Here is a 6,434-nt window from a genome sequence, read left to right on the forward strand (position 1 = left end):
TTTTCCCAGTGGGCTTCAATTCTCCACAAGCCTCAGACAGGCCTTCTCTCTACTGCTTACCACTGTGACAATTCCTGGCTCAGAATGATGGCCTTCTGGATCCCTATGCTGTGCTGCTGTCCTGACAGGGCTCTAGCTGGGGCCTGCACACACTTACAGATGGTATCTGGGCATGCCGCTGGCTGGGGTCTGCCTAGGGTTGGTAGATTTTATAACTGAAAACATAGTTTTAAACTGGCTGTATGGATTTTTTTCAGTTCTATGAGCTTAGAGACAATTTTTTTTTTGGTGCTGGGGATCAAACTTGGGCCTTTGCACTTTCAAGGCAGGTGGTGGAACCACTGAGCTAAATCTCTGGACCCCAGAGACTATTAGTTTTTAAAATATTTTTCTCTCTCTACTTTCTCAGTTCCACTGCTAAAAATACTGGTCTGAATTTTCTAACTAAAAATAATTGCAACTAAGAAAAACAGCTAAGTATCATTTGATATTAAGATGGCAGCAGGGAGGTAGGGAGAGCTGGACACCGCTCCCACTGCCGCTGCTGCCACTGCCGCTTCTGTTCCAGTCACCTTGGGCTCTTCAAGCTCTCACTGCTCAGAGAAGCTGTCCTGGCGTTGGCTCCCGTAGGGAAAATGGTGGAACAGGGGCAAGATTTGCTGCTTGCTGCTTTGAGTGAGAGTGGAATTAGTCTGAATGACCTCTTTGATATTGATGGAGATGTGGGCCTTGCAATTCCAACCCCGACACCTGTACTTCAGCAGTTGGTGCCACTTGGTGCATTAGAACTAGGTTTGGAGGCAGAAGCCACAACTACTATTAAACAAGAAACAGAGACAGTACCCACCCCTGTGCTGTTAAATGTGAGGCAGCAGCCTCCATCGACTGCAACATTTGTGTTGAATCAAATAAATCAACTTCCAACCCAGGGATCTACACTTGTAATGACTAAAACACCACCTGTAACAACTAACAGGCAGACCATCTCTTTAACAAAATTTATCCAGACTACTGCAAACACCCACCCTTCAGTGTCAGCACCTGCAGTGTGAAACACTGTAACCACTGCACCTTCAAAAGACAGGTTCAGCTAAAGGATCTACCACAAAATATTAGTCTGAATGAACTCATGAAGCTGAAGCCACCTGCTGATACTGCTCAGCCAGTTGCAACAGTAGCTACTGATGTAAGCAGTGGTACAGTGAAGAAAGAGTCTTCTAATAAAGAAGTAGCAAGAATATGGATAAATGACCTGAAAATGAGGAGTTTTTCCTCAACCATGAAGGTTCCAGTTGTAAAAGAGGAAGATGAGCCAGAGGAGGAAGACAAGAAGAAATGGGCCATGCTGAAACCTATGCAGAGTATATGACAATGAAATTAAAAATCAGCCTGCATCATCCAGATGCTATAGTGGAAACTAGCTCTTTATCCAGTGTTACCCCTCCTGATGTTTGGTATAAAATATCCATCTCTGAAGAAACCATTGCCAGTGGCTGGTTATCACCATTACAGCTTGAGACAATTACATATGCAGCTCAGCAACATGAAACACTCCTACCTAATGGAGATCATGCTGGTTTCTTAATAGGTGCTGGTGCTGGTGTAGGGAAAGGCAGGACAATAGCAGGAATCATCTGTGAAAATTATTTGTGAGTAGAAAGAGAGCATTGTGGTTCAGTGTTTCCAATGACTTAAAGTATGATGCTGAAAGAGATTTGAGGGATATTGGAGCAAAAAACATTATGGTCCACTCATTAAATGTTTAAATATGGAAAAATTTCTTCCAAACATAATGGGAGTTATGTTATGAAAAAGGGAGTGATTTTTGCTACGTATTCCTCCCTTATCGGTGAAAGTCAGTCTGGTGGTAAATATAAAACTAGGTTAAAACAACTTCTGCATTGGTGTGGTGACGACTTCGATGGAGTGATAGTGTTTGATGAATGTCATAAAGTAAAAAACTTATGTCTTTTTGGTTCTTCAAAACCCACTAAGACAGGCTTAGCAGTTTTGTAGCTTCAGAACAAATTGTCAAAAGCCAGAGTTGTTTATGCAAGTGCCCCTGGTGCTTTGGAACCACGCAACATGGCCTATATGAACCACCTTGGAATCTGGGGTGAGGGGACTCCATTTAGAGAATTCAGTAATTTAATTCAAGCAGTGGAGCGCAGAGGTGTTGGTGCCATGGAAATAGTTGCTATGGATATGAAGCTTAGAGGAATGTATATTGCCTGACAGCTGAGTTTTACTGGAGTGACCTTCAAAATTGAGGAAGTTCTTCTTTCTCAGAACTATGTTAAAATGTATAACAAAGCACTGAAGCTGTGGGTCATCGCCAGAGAGCAGTTTCAGCAGGCTGTGGACCTGACTGATGCTGAGCAGCGAATGAAGTCCATGCGGGGTCAGTTCTGGTCCACATACCAGAGGTTTATCAAGTACTTGTGCATAGCATCCAAAGAGGGTTGTGCAGCTAGCCCAGGAGGAAATCAAGAATGGAAAATTTGTTGTAATTGGTCTGCAATCTACAGGAGAAGCTAGAACATTAGAAGCTTTGGAAGAGGGTGGAGGAGAATTGAATGATTTTGTTTCAACTGCCAAAGGAGTGTTGCAGTCACTCATTGAAAAACACTTCCCTGATCCAGACAGGAAAAAACTGTATAGTTTGCTGGGAATTGATCTGACAGCTCCAAGTAACAACACTTCACCAAGAGATAGCCCTTCTAAAGAAAATAAAATGAAGAAATGGAAAGGTGAAGAAATAACTCGAGAAGCCAAAAAAGGACAAAAAGTCGGTGGCCTCGTAGATGGCAGTTCCGATGACAGTGGAAGTGAGTCTGATGCCTCTGACATTGAAGAAAGTGACTACAAGAGCTCTAAAAACATGAGCTCTGGTAATGATGATGATTTCAACCCCTTTTGAGATGAATCTAGGGAGGACAATGAAGATGATCCTTGGTTAATCAGAAAAGACCATAAGAAAAACAAAGATTAAAAAAGAGAAGAAAAGTATAGATCCAGATTCTTTTCAAAGTGCCTTATGAGCATCAGGTCTCGGATCAAAATGACCCAGTTTTTCATCTACACCAGTTATCTCACCTGCTCCTAACAGTGCACCAGCTAACAGTAACGCCAGCAGTAACAGTAGCCTTATAACAAGTCAGAATGCTGTGGAAAGGGCCCAGCAGATGAAGAAAGACCTACTTGAGAAACTAGACAAGTTAGCTGAAGACCTCCCTCCTAATACCCTGGATGAACTTATCGACAAGCTGGGTGGCCCTGAGAATGTTGCTGAGATGACTGGCCAAAAGGGGCGGGTTCTGAGCAATGATGACGGAAGCATATCTTATGAGTCAAGATCTGAACTTGACGTGCCAGTGGAAATACTAAACATTACAGAAAAACAAAGGTTTATGGATGGCGATAAGAATATTGCTATCATCTCAGAAGTTACCAGCTCGGGTATTTCATTACAAGCAGATTGCAGAGCTAAAAATCAAAGGTGAAGAGTTCATATGACTCTGGAATTAGCCTGGAGGGCTGAGAGAGCAATTCAACAATTTGGAAGAACTCACAGATCAAACCAAGTGACTGCTCTCGAGTATGTCTTTCTGATTTCTGAATTGGCAGGAGAACAAAGATTTGCCTCCATTGTTGCCAAAAGACTTGAGAGCCTGGGGGCGCTTACACATGGTGGCAGAAGAGCAACAGAATCTCAGGATCTGAGCAGATTCAACTTTGACAATAAGTATGGAAGAAATGCTTTAGAAATCGTTATGAAATCCATTGTAAATTTTGATTATCCTATGGTATCACCACCTCCAGACTATCCTGGAGAATTCTTCAAAGATGTTGGACAAGAACTGATAGGTGTAGGCCTGATAAATGTGGACAATCGCTCAGGAATTCTTAGTCTCGATAATGATTATAACAACATAGGAAAGTTCTTAAAGATAATTCTGGGCATGGAAGTGCATCAACAAAATGATTTATTTCAGTATTTCACAGACACGCTTACTGCAGTTGTTCAGAATGCCAAAACAAATGGATGATATGACATGGGAATCCTAGATCTTGGTTCTGGAGATGAGAAGGTGAGGAAAAGCAATGTTAAGAAGTTTCTGACTCCAGGCTATTCGACCTCTGGCCATGTAGAGTTGTACACCATCAGTGTAGAGAGGGGAATGTCCTGGGAGGAAGCAACCAAGATCTGAGCTGAGCTGACAGGACCAGATGATGACTTCTACTTGTCACTGCAAATAAGGAACAACAAGAAAACTGCCATCTTAGTCAAGTAAACCCTAAAAGGAAACTTTTCTTAGTTTATCGACCAAATACTGGGAAGCAGCTCAAATTAGAAATTTATGATGATCTCAAAAAGAAGTATAAGAAGGTAGTCTCAGAAGGTGCCCTTGTGCACTGGTTAGACCAGTATAATTCATCCGCAGATACTTGTACTCATGCTTATTGGAGTGGCAATTGCAAAAAAGCAAGCTTGGGATTAGTCTGTGAGATCTGTCTTCGCTGCCGCGCGTATTACGTCTTTTGTACACACGCTCTGTCCTGAGTGTGTGGACAAAAGTGGAGGGTGTGCTTGCCTCTGTCAGCTGCACGAAAGTGAAAATGCAGATAGGTAGTTCAGCTAAGGACAGGAGATGGACAACGGATTGTAGGCTTGATCATTCCGGCAAATTGTGTGTCTCCTCTCGTAACTCTCCTTTCAACTTCAGACCAGTCTCAGCAGCTTGCGGTCCAGCAGAAACAGCTGTGGCAGCAGCATCACCCACAGAGCATCGTCAACCTGAGCAACGCCTGAAGGACAGACAGGTATCGGCACGGGTGTAGACCTTCCTCCTTGACTACCCTGACTGGTGTGTTTCGTCGTCCGGTGGAACCCAAAGACTATCCAAAGCAGAGTGGACACAGGCTCTCGGGGTGTTGTATTCCCTGCTCTTCAGCCTCCCTCTCGCATCGCCGCTCTGTCAGGCCCGTCCTCTGTGTCCTCTGCCGCACTGCTGCCTTCCTCTGCCGTCCGAGCAGCGTGAGCGCTGGAGTGAGCATCCTGCCCTTTTGATACAGAACTTTCCTGGGCACTGGTCTCATGCAATAACAGCAAATGCTGCGCGGGTTGCATCCAGTAGGGTTCACTCTTGCAAGGAAAAACCATCATCCACCAAGCATAACAAGTTCTGTGTTTAGGTTTTCGGTTTGTTTTTTGTTTGGAGTCTTTTTGGTTTTGTTTTCATAAAATTCTTAAATAAATTAAAGAAAAATTTAAAAAAGTATCATGTGGTATTTTCTATGTGGTAGATATCCTTTTATTTGATAAAATGCAGTTTGTTATTCAACTGTCACAATATCCCTAAGAAGTGATCATTTATAGGTGAGAAAACAGAGGGATGGAGGGCTTATGCATCATGCACAAAAATGTAGAACTAATGCAAGACGAGACTTGAATCTATTGCTAGGAAGAAGCAGTTATGTTTTGATGTGCCTATTTGTCCTTTTTGTCCTCTCATCAGAATAATGTTTTCAGAATAATAATAAAGGACATTTCTGGATCCAGGATCCTCAAAAAAAATTCTAAAATACTACTCACATATGTGTCTATCTCATTTGACTTCTGGTTTTCTTCCTAACTTTTCAGTCCTTTGTTATAATTTCAATTAAGTTAGACCTCCTAGATTCTGGGTCTACCCTTAGAAAGAATTAATCACAAGAAGGGAAATAGATCAATAGTTAGAGGTAGCACAAGGAGGAACTAATTTTTTTCCAAATGAAGGATCCTTGTTCAAAAGAACGTTATTGAAAAAAGTAGGAATTTTTATTTTTAGCAGTGGCAGCATTTAGCTTGCCCCAATGCCATATTTCCACATCTTTTAACTCTATAATAATCTTATATCACCAACTTCATTATTTCATTTTATTTGTTTAAATATCACCTTCCTCCTTGTAAAATTCAGCAATTCAGTAATTGCTTTATCATTCAAAACTATCTGTAAACTATTTATACATCTTTACCTCTGTTATTCACTCAATATGCAATTTCTACTTTAGCCAGAGTAGACATGTATTTGCTCTATTAATGTGCAAGTATTCAAATTTAGACATTAAGTTCAGATTTGTCATCGACTTTTTTGCTAATGATCAGTTTGCTGTTTTTATTTGCCTCTTCTCTAGAGAGTGCTAAAAATGAATCACTTGTCCTATAATGTATATATTTTTTATATCTGTGTCAAAGGTAGTTGCCAGATTTTCTCTAATTTTCCCTTTCCTGTTTCATTCTACAGCTTCCATATTTTATTGCTTCACTTTATCTTTGTTTTGACTGTCAGTTATATAGATTACTCTGAAATATGGGAGAACTTTCAGCTCAAGGAGTAAAAATATTCCTTTTTGTTCTTATCTTCAACCAATTCCTTTAATCATATCCTGGG

General features: G+C 41.2%; 1 pseudogene; it reads left to right on the top strand.

Moving 5' to 3' along the window:
• The first annotated feature begins 635 nt into the window (after positions 1-635).
• Positions 636-4,813, top strand: LOC101718243 (protein strawberry notch homolog 1 pseudogene; annotated as a pseudogene).
• Positions 4,814-6,434: the final 1,621 nt, after the last annotated feature.

Source organism: Heterocephalus glaber, unplaced genomic scaffold (genome assembly GCF_053883595.1).
Source record: "Heterocephalus glaber isolate CG9 unplaced genomic scaffold, H.glaber_assembly_v1.0 deba00000122, whole genome shotgun sequence".
In the NCBI taxonomy this organism is placed as follows: Eukaryota; Metazoa; Chordata; class Mammalia; order Rodentia; family Bathyergidae; genus Heterocephalus; species Heterocephalus glaber.